This window comes from Pteropus medius, unplaced genomic scaffold (genome assembly GCF_902729225.1).
Source record: "Pteropus medius unplaced genomic scaffold, Ma_sr-lr_union100, whole genome shotgun sequence".
In the NCBI taxonomy this organism is placed as follows: domain Eukaryota; kingdom Metazoa; phylum Chordata; class Mammalia; order Chiroptera; family Pteropodidae; genus Pteropus; species Pteropus medius.
In genome coordinates this window covers 11,557,271-11,581,654 of record NW_024349225.1, presented here as the reverse complement: position 1 = coordinate 11,581,654, position 24,384 = coordinate 11,557,271, and the positions used below count along the sequence as shown (strand labels likewise).

Sequence of the window (24,384 nt, the reverse complement as noted above, 5' to 3'; positions counted from 1 at the left end):
GGTTCGATGGACGATAACCTCACAGGGTGATCAGATCATGAATTCCTAACTGGACAGGTCATGGTGGGTAGTCACGCCTCAGTCCTATAAGTTCTTTAGTGAAAGGTATTTAAACAAGGCTTTTTCATTGTTCTTGTGCATCTAGGTTAACACACCTTTGAAACGCCAGAAACAATAGCCCTCGAAGGTGTTACCACTCTGAAGAGAGCACATAACCTTGACTATCCTGTAATCCAGTCCCAGCCTTGCTTCTCTCACCTGTCATCTTCACATTCCCTCCTTAATTTCAAATGCATACAGAAACTGCAAAACTCCGGAGCACTTGAAATCTTATTTCCGGCCAATTGTCATCGGTTTGACTCAAATAAGTTTTTATAAAAATTCTTTACAGGTTTTGACATTCTTACATCAACAGCTGCTTTGCAATTACAGGAGTAGAAATGCATTCTGGGGAGTCAACTAACAATGCTCATTATAAAAAGCATTATAATATTCAGCCCCATTAAACACCATAATTTAAACTCTTCCATTTTTGTTCCATGTTTAACTTGTTTCCAGTTTTTTTCATATTGATATTTTAAATTGAGAGTTGTAGACCTACATGAGGGAAACAGGGCAACGTATGGTAAAATAGGAAATGTAGAAACTGGGGGAAAAGAGAAAGTAAATGTCCTGTAGTCGATCGTCATCAGGTGAAAATGTAAGCCCATTATTACAAAATCTTTCGTTTTTTAAAGAAAAGCCTGGAATGCATGTGAAATCGTCTGACTTTTAACTCCTAACTTTGGCTACATTTTCTGAAGCACCATGCAGGTGCTTAAACAAAATATATTTGTGGGTTAGATCTGGACCTAGGCCACCAGTTTCTGTCACGTTATGAGTCATGCCAGAATACTTTATAACACCTTCCCCCAAAGCAAGAGCTTTAGTCCTTTCATGAACCAGGGCTGCTAGGATATTTTTAATGCAAAGGAAGTCATAGTGGGGAGAGAAATGAGCAGCACACATTATGTGAAGAATGTTTTGTTATTAGGTCTTTGACATGTACTTGGAAATGTTTTGCTGGTGGTTAAGGATGAGTTTGTACCAAATCACCTTCACTGTCTCTTATCTGGGTTCTTTTGTGACTAGTCTCTTATCTGGGTTCTCTTGTGACATCTCTTATCTAGGTTCTATTGTGAGGAACGATTCAATTTTACAGAATGACTCCTGGTGATTAGACGTGTGACATGTGGCCATGGGACAGAGTTTTTCTTTTTCATGTAACAAGCGGGCACATAAATTGATCCTATAACAGTGACTTAGATGTTATGCTACACTTCGGTAGAAGAATTAACTAACAGCCAACGGTGGCCATTATTATTGCTTTCAGAGACATATGGAACTAAATTTGGGAACATGATATTTATTTGGGACTTATTTGGGTGGGGGCTAAGTTTCTTTCTGAGAGCAGATAATTACACTGTTGCCCTTTTTGTCAAAAAGCTTCTCTCTAGTTGGGAGATCTCAGAAGGCAGAAACTACAGCTTTTTCAATCTGTTGACTTCCTCATGGTGCCCAGTGTAACTTCACCAGTACCTTGTTTAGTAGAGGCTCAGTACGTACTTGTTGGCTGATTTATTGTTAGATAGTATATGTCTCAGGAAATCAGCAGACGATTTGAGTCATTTTAACCCTACCTTTACTAATATCAAGCTTCCAGCATTTGAGGCAGGCCCAGAGCTAGGTAGATTTTTGGGATACGGAGGTTAATAAAGGACCTTCTGGGAAGAAGCTCCTTAGGGAAGGGAAACACGTCATAGTTGCAACACTCAGTATGTCCCAACATCCACAGATATTTCAGTTAGGAACAAGGAAAACAGAAAAAGAACTTGAGAGGGAGGGTCCTTTGGACAAACGTCATATTTCTCAGGGTAGGTTTTGGACCTAGGTGGGCAAACGAGTGCAGGAGAATTGAAGAGGGACAAAAGGGAGAATTTTAAACTAAAGAATTCATTCTGGTCCACGGCCATGCCACCCTGAACAAGCCCGATCCTGTCTGATCTCGAAAGCTAAGCAGGGTCGGGCCTGGTTAGTACTTGGATGGGAGACCAACTAGGAAGACCAGGTGTTGTAGGTGTGAAAAATTAAAAAAACAAAAAAAGAAATTGTAAGCTGACAAGGTCCTTGCAATCTGTGAGGTAAACCAAGGTTGCCTCGCCTAAAAAAAAAAAAAAAAGAATTCATTCTGGAGCACAAATCATTAGGCATACACTTAAGTCTCACTGCACTATATTCACATATTCATGCAATAACAATTATGGAGTACTTTCTATGAGTTTGGCACTAGGCTAGGCATTGTGGAAGGCTAGGCATTTATTCATTTGTATAAATGAATGAAGCAGGTTCTCAAAGATTCTCTAAGGGGATAAAGCATGCATAGATTTACCTACATAAGGGTGACTATTAGGTGGCACAAGCTTACAGAAACAAAGTGCTAAGGAAATTGGGAAATTTACAGGTCATTCCTGGCTGCAGGATCCAAAGTTCAAGGATCAGCGTGATATTTGTAGAGGAAAAAGAGCTGATTTATCTCTACCTGGGTTATACGCCCCAATTTATTACCCCAAAAGACAAAGAGGTGCCAACGAGGGCACGTTTTCTTCATGTAAGTCCCAAACAGTGCTTGGCGCTTTCCCGTCCGGTCCCCGCGGGTTATTTCCCTCTCCAACCTCCCCCGAGTCCCGCGGAGCCAAAGAACAGGGGACCGTTTCAGGAGCACACGACACCGTCGTAGAGGCACGGAGAAGAGTAACTGGCGAGAAGAGCTGGCGTTCTTTCAGGTGACGTCCCTGCGGGTGACTGGGCACGAATGAAAATATGTAAACCGAGGCTATGAGCGAGGAAACCATCGCCCCCGACTCGGAAATCTCTGAGAACCCAGTCACCGCTGAGCAGAGTCGGCCCACTCGCCCAGGCGGCGGCCGGCGCTTGGGCTCAGGGCGCGGGTCCCCCCGGGCGGTCCTCCAGGAGGCCCGATCCGCTCCTGTCGGTTCCGGGGGCAGTGGGTGCTCACGCCCCCGCCGCGGCCCCGCGGCGGTCAGGCCGGGGCGCGCGCCGCCGTCCTCGGGAGCGCGCACGCCGCGCCGAGGGGCCCCGGCGCGCGCGCTCCCGACGCACCGCCCCCGAGCCCGCCCCCTCCCTCGCCTCTTCCTGTCAGCGGCCCCCTCCCTCCCTCCCGCCAGCTCCCCCGCCCTCCCCGGGCTCCCGCGGCTGCCGAGCGAACGGGACGAACCCGGCCGCAGAGCGCGGGCGGCGGGTGAGACGCGGGCGCCTGGCGGAGTGGTCGCGGCCCTGCGCGCAGATTCGTGAGGAGGTGAGGCGAGGACGGCCTCCTCAGGGCGGCGGGCCGGCCGGGGGTGCCGGCGCCGGGCCGAGCCGAGCCGGGGCAGGGTCGGGGGGGCCGGCCCGGGGCCGCGATGGGAGAGGACCTCGGGAGGGGGCCCGGCGCGGGATCGGGGCTGTGGGTCGCCGCGCGGACCCGCGGCTCTCCCGGGGGCGGCGGAACCCTGCTCGCGGCCCGGGCGGGCGGGATCGGCGCCCCTCACCTGGGGCCGGGGTGGCGACCCGGGCGCTCGCCCCCAGCTGTGCCCTCCTGACATGCCGCGCCTCCGCCGTCCCAGCGGCCCTGCATCCGGGGGGTGTGTGGGTAGGGTGTCTTCTCGACCACACTGTCGGGGACCGTGTCTCGCCCTCGCACTCCCCCTGCCTCCGCCCGGCACTTTGCTCCGCTCCTGCTGTTGATGCTTGTGGTTTTGCAGTCTGGGATGGGCTGCGTCCTGGGCAGATCTCTACCTGCAAGGAATGCCCCGCTTCGAAGTTGACTGGCTGGCCATGACAGACACCCCCCCGTCCAGGTTGCGGCTGCTCGGTGTCCTGATAACTGAGACAAACTTTCTGAGACAGGGTTAGTACTTTGCACAGGTCGCCAACGGTGCAGGGCTGGGCAGCAGTGCGTCAGCATGTGGAAGGGGGCCACCGGCCAGCGGGAGGTGGCCGGGTGCTCCGGGACTGGATGGACAGGGTTTCTGATCCCAGGGCAGTGTGTCCAGGTGCTTGTGTTTTCCCCTTGAACCTCTCAGGGTTATCTTAGAAAATGTGCCGGAATTTAGGTGATCAGTGGCCGAATTGAGGCTTCATGCAAGTGAAAGGCCACGCCAACCTCATTACCACTAACGGTAAGGAGAACTTTAGCTCGCTTGACAGCTTTCAGCGCTGATTGGAAACTGATTTCAAGGCCTGCGTATTTGGTACTGGAAAGTCGAGGGCATTTTTAATACATTTAAATTTTCCCGTGCACGGTGGGAGGTAGGTAGTTGCTTGTCACAATTCTGAAAACAATTTCATGAAAACCTTTTGACTTTTCTCATAATAGTGTTTATATTTGGATTCTGCTGCACTTCTGTACATATCCAGTACTATGACATCAGAAGACACGAAGTTTGCTTGTGGTCGAATTAGAAGTGGATTTTGTCCATGGGAAATATTGGTCCACAAGCTGCTAGCCCTGGAAAATTGGCCTGTGATGCATTATCTCAGTAGCGGGCCCTGTATGAAACTGATGATGACATTGCAGAGGAGAAAGACCAGATGAAATTCATGTATACAACAGTATCGTCAAATTGTATTAAACCGTTGCCTGCTTGAGGAATTAGTTGAGTCTGAGTTAGACTGATGTCTATATTAAATCAGTTCAAAATGTACTCTGATTTTATGTATTAATAAGTCATCTGGGAGAATTGGATGTAGTTGGGTGGTAGGCTATTATATAGCCTACTTCGTATTCTAGAAAGCTGGAAACAGGTAGTAGGTCTTCGTACTATTGGGACATGTAGTGAATATACCAGCCAACATAAGAAGATGTGACGATAAGTGTATGATGTGTTTTGGGGGCCTGAGTTATTCGATGACAATTTTTATATATGATAATTGTGATAGTCTGAGAATTTTTATTCTTTTGCTATTTGCTTTATGATTCATATCATTTTCTTTTCATTCTAGTAGTTATTGTGATGTTTTTTATTTGAATGCCAGAATGTTCTTAGGCATGTGTAAAAGGAGTGTTCTTATTTATCGGCTCACTAATTCTAAATTTGTGACTTCCAAAAACTTGTACTTAAAATTTTTTTCTTTGCCTTAACCCAAACTTGTACTTGTTAAATTACTGTATATTTATTTGAACTCAGATGATACAGCATTAAAGCTGAAAATCTTTTTATCCATTCTTTAAGAGTAGTCAAAAGAAGCAATTCTATTGTGCCAAGTAAAAATATTGGGAGTGGGATATAGCCAGGCTTCTAAAGATAGACTCTGAAGAGTGTAGTAGCTAAGTAGCAAAAATTTCTTGTCTTGAGGATATAGAGCCGGGTCTGCATTCCAGCCTACCATTATCTTGAAGTGATGTGGGCATGATTATGGCTGGATAGATGATGTTTGGAGAATGAAATAGATACCGTGGCCTGTGGGGTTCCCAAGCACAGAGCTTTTTTGCTATGTCTCACAAATTTTAATGAGTTTCTACATGTGTATAGCTTGTACCTTATGTAAATAGGTTAGCCACTGGGAATGACCAGCAGCCCCAGGCTGTTCCGGCCTCTGGTACTGCGAAGACAGTTGAGTTTCTCATGGAGATAGTTTTATGAGCATTTGCCACCACAAACAGTGGAGGCAGACGAAGTACAGGCTCGAGCCTCAGTTATGGTAAAACAGACTCAGTTTTTAAGGAGGGGTCTAATATTCTGAGCATGGAGACTTGATTTGACTCTTGGCTTTTCAGAGTGGGGGAATAATTTTCACTTTATGTTAGTGTATGAAATTGGTTATAAATATGTGAAAATAAGCGGACCTTAATAAGGAAGAGTTAATGCAATTAAGCAGAACTTGTATCTCAACGTTCTCCTTTTCTTACTTCATTTACTTTCCATATTGCACTCATTCAATGGATGGGATGCAATAATTGTTTGAGTATAACAAGTTTGTGCTCATGCTGACTCCTTTTTGACATTTTTTGTTTTTTTTTGGTGTAATTTTTGGGGAATTTTCCTGGGAAATTTCTAGGCATATATTCAGTTGATCTGAAGTTAGATTTAGACTAAGAATATTAGTATATTTGAAATTTTGAGCCTTCTTGTTTTCGAAATAGCCTTAAAAATAGAAAACAATCCTTTTTAAACACTGATGAAAAATCTGGTTACAGACTGTGTTGTGATAGACATAGTACAGCCAAAAATACATTCAAGAACCTTCCCCGCTCCTCGCCCGGTTTAGTAAGCTTAAATAAGAAAATAAGAAAGTCCTTTTTTTTTTTTTTTGATAAAAGCCCAATTTTCTCAGAATGTCAAGTCTAACAACTGTTTGCCGTGGTGTTTTCCCCCTTGCCTGTTCTAGATTCGGCAAGTACTTCATGTCCCCAGTCCATGGCAAAAACTTAATTCTGGTAGGGAATTCTCAGCCATGGGATCTTGTTGAGGGATGCAGGCTTATGCTGGAGAACTTGGCTGGCAAACATCGGAGGTGGAAACTTTTTTACAGTACGGTTTTCTCTGTACCTAGGTTCTCAGTGTGGCGGGGAGCATGGGCACAAATATCACAATTCTGGGATATTTTTTCATACTGTAGATATCCTCTTCCTTTCTTCCTCTCCCCACAACCCTTCGCTAAAAGAACCACTACCGCTTGTAAGAGTATGTTGTGTCTCTCAGGTGCGTGGGGCTGAACAAAGGCTGAGAACCTCGGCCCTTCGCTGATACCTCCTAAGCCAAATTTCCACTCCCTATAATTTGCCTTCTGGTGATATCAGTAGGCATCCTGTTACTTGCATTTGTGAAGAGAAGTATAAATTGTGGTGGTGAAGAGACTACATATGTAATCAAGAGTCAGATTTATTGCATTGTGTTGTACACATGGAAGAGACCAGGTAATTGTTTAGCTAAATACTTACTAAATTGTTTTGACTGTGACTCACAGTAAGAAATACCCTGATTCAACACACACACACACACACACACACAAAGTTCAAAGAAAAATTTGGGGAAACAATACTTATGTTTTCAGAACCTTACTGGAGCTGGCTCGTCACAGTGGTTTGCAAGGGCAGTTATGCCTTTCTCTTTTCACTTAGCTCCATGTTCAGGGACATCTCGTTGGCAGCTTGAAATTGGCCGTGGTGGGAGTATGTACACCAGGGAAATCAGCGTGGCGCAGTTCAGGGCTTGCCCGCTTCTGGATAGCCAGTTAAACATTTACAGCATCCCACTGCCTGCAACAACACACTTTGGCATTTTCTGTTCTATTTCATTTTATTAAAATAAAATGATGGGTTTTGACCCCCAAATTGATTTTATAGCCAGCTAAAGTCACAGTCTACAATAGTTTAGTCTACCTCTTCACTTTGCAGGTATATATACTTAAAGACTGAAGTTCAAGTTTATATAGCTGGTTATAAGCAAAACCAGGGTATCCAGACTCCTAGACCGGAGTTGTTTCTAGTGGACTTATCTCCTCTCTTAACCCAAGCCATTCGTGTAGCTCAATTGGGGTGCCTAAGATGTGCAAGGCGTTGTGTTAAGCAGTTTGACTAGAGATGAATAAGGCATGAACCTTGACCCTGAGGCCTTTGTGTTCATATGGGGGATTTAATATGGAAACAAAGATAATATAAGGCAGAAAGTAATGTGTAGTACAGAGGCAAAGATAAGGTGCTACAGGAGTTTAGAGAGGAGGGAGAGATTACTTTTAGTTGAAGGATAAGGGAAAAGTGACTTATAAATCATGCTTTGGAGGCTGGGTAGGATTTGGACATGTAGAAATAAGACAAATAGCATGGTGAGAAAGGCCTTTCTGGGTCAGGGTGATCAAAGGCATGGAGAGAAAGAGCTAGGCAAGAAAGAGTCAGCACCAGATGGTGAAGAGCCTTGATTGCCAGTTTTCCTCTCTGCTTTTCAGTTTATCCTTCATTTTTTGTTTCCGGAGTCACCTAGGACTTCTTGACGTTAAATAACTTTATATGCTATGCTTCTGATTAGAATATGACTCAGAGAACACTTAGGTATTTATCCTTAGAGTAAAAGCCAAGGGGAGAAGTATCAGGATCAGGGAAACAACCTTGGGCTTACCAATCCTAAAACTGATGGAAAGGGACAAATATTTTCTTTGTAAGGAGATAGCATTATTTTTTGTTTTGCCAAATTGGCTGTAGCAGAGCAGGAAGCAAAGAGCCATCTAAAATATGTTTTCTAAATGACTGGGTCTTAATTTTTGGAGGCAGGTCTGGTTCACGCAGAAAGGCAGTTTATACAGATCCATAGCTGAGCTGACTAGCTTTCAAAATTTAGGGCAAGGCAAGCCAGCTGTGAGGGATTGATAGATTCTTTACTCAAAGAAGTTCCTTGGATTTCAACACTTATGTGTGTGACAGCCTGTATGACTGAGGATGTTTCAAAGACCTGGACGGAGCTTGTCTTATTTCACAGGGGAGTTAGGTGGCTAGAAACGAAGATAAATGACAATAAATTATGTCTTTTAATCAAATCAAAGCACTAATGGTAGTTCAAAGGTTTTCCGTCTGCTGATGATTTCCTACTTACTGCTTTGAATTAAAATGAGACACAATTTGAAGAAGCTTTACTTCTCTTTGACCTGCTAGTTCTATAAAGGTAAAAGCCTTTTAGACTGTTGCCCAGGTAACAACACATACAGAGACTGTTGGAAGTGTGTGGAAAATTTTGGTAATCTTGGTAATGAAGCTGCCGTAGTAAGTAAATACTTGTTTGGTACAAAGCTGGGTTCCTTCTGGATGGTTGACAATTTTTGAGATGAGCTTTGGTTCCAAAATAAGTTCGAATTGTGTCTTTGCCATACTGTTTTCCTCATTTAAGCTTCCGATACATTGTCCTGCCATTTTAGGAGGCCTCAGCAGTTTTCATCTGAACTGCTCCACGAGATAGCACATCCTGAGCAGCTTGATAAGAGTTAGATGCAGCAGGCCTCAGATACCTCACACCAATTGAATGGAGTAGCTAATCATGTCAGCACACAGTTGAGTTTTCTTTCTTTCTCTCTCTTTTTTTTTGAGACGTGTTAGGCTTTCCAAATTTAAGTTATTAGAACCCTTCCAAATTTTCTACCATCATTTTTTTGTGATACAGATATGCACATACACATAAATGTGTATGTTTGTATGAATGTACACACACACGTCCATTAGTTGTTGGCCTTGGGGTGAAAATACAGTCTACCTGGCAATGACTAAAAACAAGTGTCTGGCTCTTTGAAGACGGTCATGTGAAATAGTCACAAATATGAAAGCAATGCAAACCCAAAGGGATTTTTCGTATGTCAAATTTCCAAGAAAGGAGCCCATTTTAAAAGCCAAGTGTAGAATTCATTCATGTACCAGTGAGGGATTGCTCAGCCTCTCCCTTACCCCACGAAAACACTATCCTTCTGCCCTTATTAGCAGTAATCGAAATGACAGGATTTTAGAAAAGTAAATGCTCAGTGGCACACAGAGCATTAAATTGAAATCAGGCTTCCACTACAGAGGATGCAAATAATAAACACTAATTTTAGAAAAAATACAAACCTGCGGTTTTTAGTTTTTAAGGTTTAAGAGACATAACACTAGTTTTTGATAAACCATATAGAGTATTTATTTCGTGCTTCAAGATGTATTTGTCAGTTTGGGGGCCTCTGCTAAGAGCATTATGTAAATACAAATGGTTATTAGAATGATTATTCATTTGTCTTTCTGTAGTAAATTTATTTTGGTATAACACTTTGAATAGATTATACTATAGTGAAAAGTCTTCCATTAAAGGGAGCCTATACATATACTGGCAACAATATGGTTTCTTGGTTTGTTTTACATTAAATTTCTTATTTCAGCAGCTATTTGCCATTAGAACTCATTTACTTATTGTTTTATTTTCACAAACCTCTTCTCTCATGAACTGTATTCTTTCATTTTAAATCCTTGTCTCATATTTGTCCTGCTATTAATGGCCGTGCTTGGACTAATGTTTTGGTTTGCCTTCATCCTAGTCTTTCTGTACAAAGATGTAATACTGCCCATCATGTTGGTGCTGAATTGTAATTCAGTTAATGTCTCTTCATCCATTTTCCCCCTCGGTATTCTAGAATCTACTCTAACACTAAGCCAACCTGATAGTTAATGGACAGACGAAATTAGATATTATTCAAATTCTAGGACCACCTATTTGCCAATGCTAGTGAACTTTTACCGTTTTTATGCATGAGTTATGCAGCTTAATTTTTCACAAACGAGTCTAGGCATCTAGGTTGTTTTTTCTTCCCCAGTTCTGGCCTGCATTTTGTATTTCTTGTCAACATTATCAAAAGTTTTGATAGATGAAACAGGTTTCTCTTGTTGTACTTGGTTTCACAAACAATAGAATAGCAATCTCTACCATTTGAAGATATCAGATAAAAATTTAAAAAGATAATCTAATAATAGTAGGTTAGAGAAGCCAGTCTGCTTAGCAGTTAATGCCATACTTCCCATTTTGCATGTCAGTTCCATTATGTTCGCCTGCTACTCATAGTGGAACTTGATTGTGTTCCACTGAGCATTTACTTTTCTAAGTGAGAGCTTTGGCAATTTTGTACTTTTGAAAATTTTGTTTGGAAGAGGATGACAATAGTAGATTTTAGAAATTTTGGTTGGCCAAAGGGTGATGAGGGATGAAGACAAGTAGTCATTAAGCTGCAAGTAACTGTTTTGTAGAAGACAGTGTAGGTAGAACAGAGGACCTTGCTGCTTGATCTAGGGCTGCCGTGAGATTCAGAGAGAATAAGTGATTTGCTGCAGTTTTTTCTTTTTGCATAATGATCATAAGCTAACATTAATTGAGTGTTTATATGGATGAATTATAATAAGATAATGTGCATATCTAGTTAATATTCACAATCACTGTATGAGGTAAGAGTTATTACAACATTCCCAGTTTGCACATGAAACAGGTGTAGAGAAGTTCAGTACCTTGCTTAAGATCGCGTAGCTCTTAAGAGGCAATCTCGTTTGCTACAAAATCTGCCTGTAGTGACTGCCAACGACTCTATACTGATGGTTCTTTACATGCGGGTGATGATACTTGCCTTGCCTGCTTCAGGGGGTGGTTATGAGAATCAAAACATATAAGATTTACAAAAGAACACCTATAAATGTGCCTGGTGTTTTCATTTTACGGGATAGGTTTTGAGAAGCCAAAGATATCTTTGAAATAGATAAATACGTATATTACTTTGTAATCACTAATGATATAAAATAAGTCAAACATAAATATTTGAAAGGTTATTATCTGCAAAGTAGGAGGCATATTTTGTGTGCATCCAGAGGATCAATGAGCGAAAGGCAAAGGCAGGCAGAAATGTAGGGGCATATCGAATAAAAAGTGGATTGGGTGATCTCTAGCCACTGAATTCTTCCTGCAATGAGGAGTGTATATATAAATAGCATTAGGTGACCGCTAAGATCCTTCCAACATCAAAAATCTATGAGTCTTAGATACAGAGAACAAACTGGTAAATTGCCAGACAGGAGGGGGCTTGGGGACTGGGTGAAAAAGGGGAGGGGATTTAGAAGTTCAAATTGGCAGTAACAAAATAGTCACGGGGATGTGAAGTACAGCGCAGGGAATATAGTCAATAATATTGGCGTAACCATGTAGAGTGCCAGGTGGGTACTGGACTAATCGAGGGGATCACTTCGTAAACTATATGAATGTCTAACCACTATGTTGTATACCTGAAACTAATATAAAACAATATTAAACATCAACTCTAATTGAAAAGTAAAAATTAAAAAAAAGTTTCTAATGGGTGACTTTTCTTCTATTCTAACACCTCAAAATAGCTAGATAGACCCAAAATATCGTTTTTTGTTTTAGCTTGAATTATCAGTAGTCACCATTAAAGAATGTCAATTTTTTTTGCGCTTAGGTTGAACAAAAGTCTATATTTGCCTGGGAGAAATATAGTTATGTATTTTTGCTTTTTCCCCTGAAGAGAAAAAGATGTTTTGGGAGATGTTGTGGGTAAAATAGCTTAATAGTAGGTTGTCACATGCTTGTACTTAATACTTTTCTTATGACTTTCTCTTAAACTTGATTTCCCGTGTGTATATTTTCAGAAGAAGATTAATATCTTATGGGTCCGAACGGTTGTTTTTATTGTACGGAGTGTTATAGCTTTATGGCTCTATACAGTTGGTTTCGTTCTCTGACACTTTTATTCAATAGACATTTATAACATGGAATATGAGTTCAGTACTAGAGAAGCAGAGATAAGAGACTGTTAAGGAGCCGACAGTCATATTGGAGAAACATATAAGTACAGTGGAGTGTAGCAAGGATGGGGCAGCACAGGATGTGTCTTACAGGAAAGCTTCAGAGGGTTATGTAATCTGGTTTGGGGTTTCAAGTAAGGCCGCCTGGAGTATCTGTGTTTAGTTTAAAGAAGGCAAGAGAGACATTTTAGGTAGTGGTATGAAAATTTGTAATGGTAGCTCTTTACGTATGTGGACCCAGCTGCAGCTCTTCGCATCTCTGAAACATTGCAAAAATCCCAAAGCAGATGTCAATTTTATCAGTAATTCCTTATAAATAAAGCTTTTTAGCTCTCACCGAAAACTTTATTTTTATTTTACTTTTGATGCTTATGGTTTCTAAGGCAGCCGATTAGAAGGAGGAGTCCTTCAGAAGCAGTGAGATGCTGATTGCAGAACAGTGAGATTGCTAGCATGGTAGCAGTGAAGAAATAGGAAAAAATACACATATACATACACATAGATATACATATATATGTGTGTCTATAAACACACATATACACACACATATATAGATATACACCAAATCTAAAAACCATAGTCAGTCTAAGGAATAATCTTGCACAACATAATTAGCATTATGGTAGCAATTGTATTTCTAAAGTATAGAATAGTAATGCAAGTTTGTCATGTTCTGTCTTACCAAGAACAGGTTAGATACATGGTCTTCATTAAAGTATCTTAGATAATTTTTTATATGAAATATTATGCAAACCAGAGAGTAAACTCTTAGTTCAGTCATCAAATCGTTTATCTAGAATGTTTGATTTCCAAAGGGCTTTGAATAACCTTAGATTTAATTTTCTTCTTATATATGACACAGACCTGCAGATTTTATGGAATATTAGACATAGTTCAGCACAGTATTTGCTGTATAACACTGATGAGAAATTATTTGCTTGTATAAGATATCAGAGTAAGGATTCTTGCCATTTGGGTGCTCAGTATTTTTAGAGCGTGGACCAGGTCGTCTTTCTGTCCTGGATGGCTCGTAGTTGTGGTTTTAGCACGGGTGCCATTGTCTTGAAAGCCTTCCCTGAGACGGTGGACTCTTAGAGATCTCTCACGTGTGCTTTCCCGGCATCCTGCTTTCCCTCCCTGCTGCGCTGCTGATGACACTGTATTGTCATTTGTCTGTTTTTGCGTCAGGCTATAGGCTTTTCAAAAGCAAAAAACTTTTGTTTAGGGCTCTGTAATTGGTGTGTGTCCTAGGTTTGAATCTTGGCTCTGTGTGGCATTGGGGAAGTTATCTATAAAATGAATATAATAGTACTCATTAAATAGGGCTGTTTATCTTGAATGAGTTAATGCGCGTAGAGGAGATATAGTACAGTTCTTGGCGTGTAGCTGAGTTCTCATAAATGTTTTCTCCTTTTCTTTTCTTGTTGTGTCTGGAACCTAGTAGGCTCTTGATCATACTTTTTAAGTGAATTTCTAAACTATGTTAGAACTAAATTAGACCTATCTGTCATTAAGCTTATTAATGAACATCTCCTAAGATGAATAACTACTATATAAAAATAGTCTTTCAGCCTCTAACCAGCTTTAAGACTTTCTTGAAAATTATTTCACTTCATTATCCCTTCGTTTCTTCCTCTGCAAAATGGGTGGGGGATGGAAGAGGAAAGAGACTGAATTAGGACTAGTTTTTGGGTGATGTTTTAAGGAAGTATGCATCACTGTTTGGCAAGAGTAATTAAATCCTATTGCTTAACAAAAACATGATAATATTAGACGCTGCCTATTTATATTAGGGAGAAGGATGATTTGTTAAGCTATTTCTGCAGTGAAATATATTTATACCCGTATCTGGGAAGGTTCTTTCCCTGTAGCAAACTTAGTATAGTGTTTGAGAGGTCAAGGAGGTTGGGGTAAGCAGGAAAGGGGAAGTAGGACTGTTAACAGTAGGACTGAAAACTGGGACTTTTGGTAAGTTTCCCATTTGAAGTGGAAATAAAATGATATTTGCAGTAAATTCCGCAGTTTTCTGAGTCTTAAAGCAAAAATAGGTTATCTTCCCACAGAGTCAGATGTCATGACTTTTTGGTTTGAGAAAAGTAATATGAAATTTGGGTTCCAGCTGAAGATGAGTCATATGAATATGAAGATCAGTTCAGTAATTGTTGATGGAGTTAACGTATTCAGTCAAGGCCTTCGATGTACTAGGCACTAGGGGAACTGATAGGGACCCTGCCCTTAAGCAGTTCATAGCTTAATGGGGGTGTGTGCGATTACAGTGCTCTGTGATAAACACGACAACGATAGGACCATAGGTCCTGCATGGTAGCTCGGAGGTGGGCATCTTACCCAGAAGAGAGATGATGCCTAAGCTGAGAAGGAGTAGCAGTTAGCCAGGGATGCTGGGAGGTGAGAACAGATGTGAAGGCCCAGAGGTGAGGAAGAACAGCAAACCTGAAGAATGAAGAAAGGAAGTTCAGTGTGGATTGGGCAGCGGATAGTGACAAATGGGGCTGTAAAGATAAGGATAAGCAGGGGCTAGATAATGCTGGGTCTTAAAGATCATTTAAGAAGTTTGGGTTTTATCCTAAGTATCAGGTAACATCGGATTTTTGTTCTGGGGAGATTATTTTGGCCTAGGTGTGTGGAATGGAAGAAGTAAGGCCGGAGTCAGGAAGACCATTTAGAAAATTATTACATTTATCCAGATAAGTGAACTAGGGTGGACATAGTGAGGTCGGAGAGCAGTGGACGGATTTAAGAGGTTTTCGTGAGGTCAGATCAATAGGACTTTGTGATATACTAGATTTAGGGGTGAGAGAGAAGAGAGGCACTGATTCCTGGGCAGCTTTACCAACAGGGATTAAAAGAGGAACAGAGTTTTGGGTAAGGACTTCAAGGTTTGATGTCTGTGAAGGAAACTCTGTAGATATCTGTAGGCAGCTTGACATATGGTTATAAAAGCTGAGCAAGATGCCTGGGGTGGAAATGTGCTGTGTGAGCCTGAGTGAGTAGAAGGGTCCCGGAGTAGAACCCTGAGGAACTCCCTTTTGGAGATGGAGGAGAACTTGTAGAAAAAAGAAAGGATTGTTTCTAAAAACTTACATATTCATATGTTTTCTCCTGTTTATTTGTATTTGTTTGTTTTGTCACGTCTCTTTTCTGTGTTAGATCAGAGCCCCTCAAGGGCAGCACCGTATCTGTCTTGTTGACCTCCGTAAGCGTAGCGCTTGGCACACAGCCTGCACTCAACACAATGAAGAGTTAGAGTTTTCTCTATTATTGTATTTCTTTTTTTCCTCATTTGAGTCTTTTCATTGTGGGCATTCATTTTTGGAATCTGTTCTATTGTATGATCAGTTTTTCTCTTTACATCAGTATCATATAGGTGTTTTAACTTTTTATCATAGAAAATTTCAAATTTGTAAGAAAAAATAATTTACTTAATAACCACGTAACCATCTAAATTGAACAGTTCTTGTGTTTGTTATCTTTGCTTCATCTCTTTTGGTGAAGCATTACAAATTACAGTAATTTATTTGTTTTATCCCGAAATATTTAAACACATCTCTCACAAATAAGAATATTTTCTTACATAACCATATTCACATTCTCACTTTATTACATATAGCTAAACTAACAATTTCTTAATATCATAAAAACCCAGCCCATCTTAAAATTTTGTCCCTTGTACCCAAAATGTTCACATTAGTTTATTACGGCTGCCATAACAAAATATCACAGCTTAAACAACAGAAATTTATTTTCTCACAGTTCTGGAGACTAGAAGTCCCAGATCAAGGTGTTGGCAGGTTTTATTTCTCCTGAGGACTTTCTTCTTGGCTTGCAGATGGCCACCTTTTCTCCAAGTCCTCACGTGGTCTTTCTTCTGTGCACGCACATCCGAGGGGCTGTGTGCCTAATTTCCTCTTATCAGGACCCCGGTCACATTGGATGAGGGCTCACCTCATTTAAACTTCATCACCTCTTTAAAGGCCCTGCCTCCGAGTATAGTCACATTCTGAGGTGCTGGGGCTTGGGGCTTCAACACATGAATTTCTGGGGGACACAGTTCAGCCCATAACAATGTCCTTTGCTGCTGGTTTGTTCAAATCAAGATATAATCAAGAGCTACGCAATTGCATTTAGTTGTAAATTTCTTCTGTCCATGTTAATCTACAGCACCTCTCACTTTTTCCTTTTTCTTCTCATGATCATCCAGACACTAGTCAGTTGTCCATAATGTTCCACATTTTGAATTTGTCAGATTTATTTCATTGTTTTCTATTTCCTATATTTCCTGTAAGCTGAAAGCTAGACCTAAAGGTTTGTTTAAATTAAAACATTTCAGGCATCAGTATTCATAGTTGGTGCTGTGTATATTTTTTTAATACATTATATCTGGAGGCACATATCTGATTGTCATACTCTTAGTGATACTGAGATTGTGGGAAAGTGGTGATGAAATCTAATCATCCTTTTATAAAGTTTATTTTTTCCCTTATAAGCAACAAGTTAACAGTGGTATAATACTTTGACTCTTAAGTACCAGGTAGTTTTGATTGTTATTTAAGGTAATGTGGTTCCCCGAATGCCATCAGTAAAGGATTGTTATGAGTAGTGAACATTCGTCACTTAGTTTTGCTTTTCAGCATTTGAGCCCCTTTCCTGTATTTGAAAAATCCCCCCAATTATGAGTCAGTGCTTTATTTTACACAGAAGCTAAAGATGTTAGATGCTTTATTTCCAGCCCGCTTTTTCTCTAGGGCATGGACACATACCTAGGTTCCATCAGTCAAATCTACCTCCTTCCAGGAGGTAGTCGTGTAAAGAAGATGGTACTGTGCAGAATCTATTCTGGTGATGAGGGGTGGCAGTGGCCACAATCTCATTCAGTCTAGAAGTTGCAGAGCCAGTGGTTCTGAGTGTGGCATGCGTGCGGTGTCCAGATTGTTGGTAGCGTGGGTCTCGCAAACGATGACATCTGCGCTCAGCAGTGGTGCAACAACGGTGTCATCGCTGGACAGGTCCTGGCATGCTTTTCGGCTTACTCTTGTCTGTGTGGCCTTTATAAGTCCAGTTCCTCGCTTTTCCAGAGATACCTTTTAAATAAATCCCTTTTCTGCGTAGGTTGCTATAATTTGTTTTCCTTCTTAAAAACTAACAACTCTGAGAGAAACACTGTGAAGGGATAATTTAGATCAGAAGTTGGACCCGGTCTCTTCCTAGGTCCTCTTTAAATTGACATTTGTCTACCCATTCTTAGTTTTTAAAAGTCATCTTATGTTTACATTCTTGTTTCTTGTTCTTTGAGATCTAGTTTCTTATTGACTGTCAACTTTTAGAAATATTCATTGCAAAAGTGTTCATTTTATGCCCTCTGTGAGCTGAGGTGGAGATACAAGATGAATAGCCTGCACTCAAGGAAGATAAATCATTTAGAGATGTTAATCGCGAGAGAAGTTCAGATAAAGTGCATTGGCAATCAAGTAGGAAGGAATCATTTATAGTAGGAGGGGTAGGAGATGAGAAAAGAGGTAGCTGTTGAGCTGAGTTTTGAAGGCTCGGGTAGCAGTAGGTGAGGAAGGTGCTGTAGGTAAAGAAAGCCGCATGACGGATGGGAAGATGTTGGATATGTATACGAGGCTATTTACTCTATTAAAAGTGATAACTTAAAATGCTTATTTATTCGAAGTAACAATAATAAGCTCATTGCATGTTAACATAAATAACATTTTAATGAAAAGTAACTATTTCTAATGCAAAACAATTTAGTGCAAACCTGCATCGTTTTACATTTTGCAAATCCCTTTAGTGTCGACATTCGTCAAGACAGACTCTCATATCTGCTATTGCATTCACTCTGTGGTAGTATGTTGTTTGGATTGAATCATATGAAGAGCAGCTAACCTTTTACCTTTGCATTCACCTCCACTCACCGTGGGCGGGGGGAAAGCTAAGAGTGTAGGCGTTTGAAGTCTCCTCTAATGTATACTATTAACGGGAATTAATAAGATGAACAATGAAGATTTTGTTAGGGAGTTGGGATTAGAGGTGAGGCTTTAGATAAACAGGAGGCAATAGAAAGGCTTTCTGTTGAGGCCGAATAGTATAAACAAAGTTATGGAAAATTGCATGTCTCGAGATCGAAAGATTGAAACAGTTACCATGAATTCAAGAGGTAGAACAAAAGTAAAAATGACGATTTTAGATTGCGATTTGGTAAAGTTTCGAGAATAATATAAAGACCATGGGACAATTAGTTGGCCAGTAATGCTGGGGAAGAATATAGCTAGCCATTTATTGAGTGCTTTCCGTATGTCAGTTACTGATCTCAGAGTACTGTGTGTATTCATTCATTTAATCTGCAGATAACCCTGGAAGGTCGGTGTTATCATTATCACCATTTTACAGGTGAGAAACTTGAGGCTCAGAGAAATTTTATCACTCACCTGAGATTGCACAATTAGTGCATTGTAGAATTGGGATTTACACTCATGTGAGCAGTCGGGTTACGAGAAATGTGCTTTTATGGAGCACACTGAGTTGCCCCTTATATATTAAGAAATAAGATTACATAAGGAGGATGGTACTAGCTTATGAGGGAACCTTAAAACAAAACAGCAATTTGAACGAGATACAGGGGGCTCTCAGTAAATGTTTGATTTTTTTTTTCAGTTGAATCTATTTAAGAAATAATAAAATATTTGTTGAATGTAAGCTTTGTATGTGTTGGACGTTACAGTGAGGGTATAAGGATGAGTGTGGCAGAGCCTGGTAATTGTCCCTTGGTGCTGTCTTTCCTTTCTTATGAAGTGATTACATTTTAAGCTGAGCCCATGGTCACTCATGATAAAGACTCTGTTTCCCAGCCTTTCTTGAAAGCCACAGTGGCCACATAACTATGCTCAGGGCATTGGGAGGTAAGTGGCGATATCCTTGTAACGACTCGTTGGATCTTGGCTGAAGTGAGAGGTGGTAAACACCCTTTGTCCTCTTTTCTTCTTTTTTCTTTTGGTTTGGTCCTTTCCTCAGTCTTACTGCTTGTACAGTGCCCAAAGGAAAGGTATTAAAAGGAAGAGAATAGAATCTCTTCAAAATTGAAATTCCTATAAAGAAGGGTGACATAGAAACCTGCTGCAATGGCAGAAGGTGAAAGAAAAACTGTCACAAGAAATAAAATTTGGTAGGGGCAGCAAGAATACCAAAGCTGTGTGTTCAGCTATTTATTGGATCAGTGGTGCTCAGCTGGTGAATTTAACTGTTGATCCTGGAGCAGCAAGCACCTCCCCTCCCAACCTGGCGTTCTCAGGGGTTTTGGACTCAGAAAGATGCTTGGCCAGAAAAGGCCGTGGTTATCCACTCATTTGAAATGTCAGCAGACCTTGGGAAGAAAGTGGCAACAAGGCTTTCAAGTCATATGAGCAACCTCCTTTGAGCTTATTGCTTTTACCTCCATGATGCTATTATTTTTATTTATTTTTAATTTTCAGAGCAGTTTTAAGTTCACAGCAAAATTGAGCAGAAGGTACAGAGAGTTCCCATGTACCCCCTGCCCCACACATGCCCAGCCTCCCCACTATCAACATGGGGTATTCGTTACAGTCGATGACTACATTCCTGTTGCTCCGTATCCTTGTCAGAACTTGATGTTGTCAGTATCTGGATTTTGGCCATTCTGATAGGTGTGTAGTGGTATTGTTTTAATTTGCATTTTCCTGATGACATGGAACATCTTTTCATATACCTATTTGCTATCTCTGTGTCTTCTTTGGTGAGCTATCTGTTCAGGTCTTGTGCCCATTTTTAAAATCAGGTTGTTTATTTTCTCATTATGCTATTATTTTCATACGCTTTTCTTTTTTTCTTCCTACAGGTAATGTGAGAGATACTATGTCTTAGTGATTAAAAATAGGTCCTTTAGAATCAGATTGACTGAACGAATCCTGTCTCCACCATTTAATAGCTGTATGAATTTGTGAAAGTTACATAAACTCTTTGTGTCTCATGTTCCTTCTTGGTAAAAAGAGTTAATAATGTGTGATGGTTAAATGAGTTGATAAATATAAAGGATTGAGATAGAGTAGGGCCTGGCCTATAGTAGGTACTTAATAAATGTTAGTACGTACTTTTTATTACTCTTATTTCATACACTCATCACCACTCTTGGCTCGTTACTGTATTCCCTGTAGAAAACTTCTGTTGGATTTATTGACACTAAATTGTAAATGATTTTAAGAGATATTTACATTTTTCATCTATATTTAAAAACTCACATTGGTACTGCATGAGCATATTCTGTTGGTAAAAGAGTGAAGAAATTCACAAGTATATATACATATATGTAGTGAAAATGAAAGTAACACCCTCTTCCCCAGCTTCCTCTTCTCTTTGCAGATGTAACTACTGTTAACAGTTAGTAGTAGGTTGAGGGTGAGCAGATTGGCCCGAGGTGTTCCATGTTAATTTTTTTTTTAATCTGGAGTCTTCTGGCAGTTGTTCTTGCCTAGAGTCTCTTGTAGTAGTGAAGTGTCATGAAGTTGCGTAGTGTAATCCCTTGTACTCTCAAGACTTCTTAGTCGATTAGAGTCCCAGACTAAGACCTGCTTTTCCTTATTTATTACTTCGATTTGTGGTAGCCAAAGGTATTTCACTTTTGATCGTGGTCCTTATGTGCTGAGAATGGCCACCTTATTTAAGATGCTCACCCTAAGTGATGTCGAAGGTGATGCCACAGGTCACACAGAGTTGGAGTGGAGTTGTGGCAGCCATCATTCCCTGCTCCAGTTGTCGTTTGCTGTACAGGGCGATGATTCATGACCTCTTGTGGTTCGCAAACTCCACTGCAATGTGGTTTTAGGGTTGGAGGGAATCTGGGAGGGATGTGTCAGTGCTCTGTGCCATCTTCTTGTTTCTGATGACGGGGTCTGGGCAATGCGAGGAGATCTGGAGATGCCTTATAATCTTTAGATCTGACTTCAGAGTCTACAGGTAAGGACTGTTCAGGAAGTAAATATCCCAATTGAGATGGAAATAATTGTATGAAGTTTGCTTTGAGAATTATAGAGCTAAATTACTTTGAGGGGTAATTTTAAATTTTATTTTTTTTTAGGTTTTACTTATAATTAAAATGATTTTTTGTTTTATTTAAAGAAATAAAACATTATATATCAAATTATTATTTCAATATGTGTGTTCTTTAATTGTATTTTCACATATTGGGGATTTTTGCAGATGGATTACTGGATCATCGTATACATTTATTTTAAATTTTGTTTTAAATTTAAAAAGTCTAATAGAGTTAAATGTTGTTTTAAATTAAAAAAGTCTAATAGAGTTAAATGTTGTCTTCTAGTCCTCTTTGAACACTAATGCTCAAACTCATTTTGGTAGAGGTGAAAGATGTTTCATTGAAAAATGAAAGATGCTTATCAAATAGAATATTGTAGGTAGAAACTCCCAAGGAAATAGTGTTTCGGGTAGACGGTGAAAATGCAAGGATAGTTAATCTCACAAAATAATAGTTAATACTCACTTTTAAATTTCGATTAAGAATGAAGTTGAAATAATTTCGGAAAGATTTGGTGATGTCTTGGCAAGCAGTTACATGATTTTAAACTGCTTCCTAGTGAGAAGTTTAATAATTATAGTCAATGTTTTGATTTAAAAATTAACGAATGTATGTGGTTAAAATTTAAACAGTTCAAAATGTCTGCATTCCACCCCAACCTGCAGATCTAGTCAGCTCAGTTGTTCAGAGGCTGTTTTCTCAATTTGTCGTTATCCAATATGCTTTTATTCTCCTTTGGGTTTGACTATTTTATTGCTCAGTTGTATCTCTGCTAGTGTGGACATATAAAGGGAGAGGGAAGTGAGTGTGACCGTGTCTGGTAGATGATGGGTTAGTTGAAAAAGTTGTTTAAAGTAGGGAATCATGAAACATCACACATATGCCTTTAAACATGTTAACCTGAAACCATTGTGTACCTTTACTTAACCAAGCTTTTGATGTAGGACCAAGACCTTCTGGCATTCTGCGTCTTGGTCTTTTTTGCATACATTTCACCTATAATGCTTCACTTTAGATTTTTTTAGTGCACTTAGAATAAGACCTTAAATCTTTAACATGTGGTACAAAACTGTACGTTATCTAGCTCATTGCCAGTTTCTAAGAAATGTACTTCTGTTTTTTTGTGATCAAGCTGTGCTGGCTTTTCGGTTTATGAAACTTGCCTTACTTAGGGCCTTTCCACACGCTGTTCCCATAACCTAGAATGATCTTTTCTCCTAATCTTATCTCAAATGACCTGTTCTCATAGAAGCATACTTAATATTCCCTTAATAGTCCAGTCTAAAGTCGACGCCCCCTTACCCACTGATATCACTTTGTTGTTTTCCTTCATTCCACTCATCACATTTGATAAGAACATGGCTGTTTTTTGTTTATTTATTCGTTTTACCTTTTTCACAGGACTGAAGGCTGCATGAAGGCAAGGGCCATATCTGTTAGGTGTACCGTGGTATATGATAGCCTGTGTTTAGAGAAGTGTTTGGCATATAAAAAGAAGCTTAAGTATTTGTAGACTTAATCAAATGTTTATTAATTGCATATAATGTGTCAGGCACTGTGGGAGCATTAACAAAATGCCATTTAGTCACCTTATTGGTAGCCTAAAGTGTATTCTTAAATGGAAATATGATACATTTAAGTATGTATCATATTTCATAAAATAATGGACATTTACATTTTTCAGGCGATATATTAGAACATGCAAATTTTATACTAAAATCAATAGACTCCCTTCTAAAACGTGGGAGATGTTGCTTATCCTTTTAAAAGTGGTTATTCATCCATTTTTCATTTGACACTGTCTTGAGAATTCTGATCATCTTGTGGAAAGCTTTGAAAAGCTAGGGATCATAGGCATGATTATTAACTGTAGTCTCTTTTCCCCCTAAAGTAATTAAGGTTTTCCCTGAGACTGCATAATGCAGTGATACTCGCCCTCTGGCGAATCAAATAGGTTGAAAGTTTCCAACCAGAAGTAGAGCATAAGTGATTAACACTAAACTAATATACTGCAATTCTCATTTGTTATGTCTTAAGGTCTGTTGTCCTTGATAAGATATGCTGAGACAGAATGAACAGAATGGCAGGCACCGTTCGTAAAGTTTCCCTCTTAATCACAGTTTTTTTTTTTTTTTTTCATGATCAGAAATTCTGGTTTGAAAGGGTATACTTTTTAAAAAAGAGCTATGTACAGTCAATATTTAGCTTTGTCTTTATAATAAGTCTGTGGAACATGGTTTCTTGACTGTGGGTGAGTGAATTAACCTTTCAAATCTCATTATAGTTGTAAAGTGAATTTGGGTTTGGTATTTGTATGGGTTGCCTAATGTAGCGAAAATATTTTTAAAAATTCTGTGTTGCAATAATCTTGCTAGAGAGAAATTATTTTGGTTTTTGAAATGTGTGAGTTTAACCCATTCATTTATTTATTCAACAGGTGTGATATTGTCAGGTGGTGTACTGTGTTCCTGACACTTTCTTGGGAGCTGGAAATGCAAAAGTGAATAAAGTCTAGTTGCTGTCCAAGAAGAATTAGTTGTAATTGATGAGACAGACACACAAGTAATTACGTGGTATGATAAAGGCTAGAGTAGGCATATAAATTAATGTAAAATATTGTAGAGACACTGTAGAGAGAGTGATTGACTCTTCTTGGAAGGCTTGGAGAAGGTTTCCAGATTTGTTAATCCAGACAAATCCAACCGCTGGGATTTTACCCTCCCAAATTTGTATGAAATAGAGCTTCTTAAACTACCTGGACAAAACCTCAAAGGCAGAGGGGAGTAAGGTTACCCTTTGGAATTGCAGGATATACCTTATAGCAGCTCAAAAATTTCTTAAATTCAATGTTTTATCTTAAGCATTCAGGTGAATGTTGCACTCAGCCTTATCATATAAGTATAGAAAGGTTTTAATTACAACCAGAAAAGAGAAAACATTCCCTACTGGTCTACTAATTGTGGAAAACAAATGA

General features: G+C 39.9%; 1 protein-coding gene and 1 pseudogene across 3 annotated transcripts in view; both read left to right on the top strand.

Annotated features, from left to right (window-relative positions):
- Positions 1 to 2,000: 2,000 nt before the first annotated feature.
- Positions 2,001 to 2,119, top strand: LOC120617868 (uncharacterized; annotated as a pseudogene).
- A 496-nt stretch (positions 2,120 to 2,615) lies between these two features.
- RABGAP1L (RAB GTPase activating protein 1 like) overlaps positions 2,616 to 24,384 on the top strand; it is a 417,651-nt gene continuing 395,882 nt past the window's right edge. For 2 of the 3 annotated variants that reach the window (XM_039881421.1, XM_039881424.1), the window contains exon 1: positions 3,211 to 3,355. The gene's annotated coding sequence lies outside the window, so the exon portion shown is untranslated. Of the gene's footprint in view, positions 2,823 to 3,210; positions 3,356 to 24,384 lie in introns of those variants that run through there. The other variant, XM_039881422.1, reaches the window with a different exon arrangement.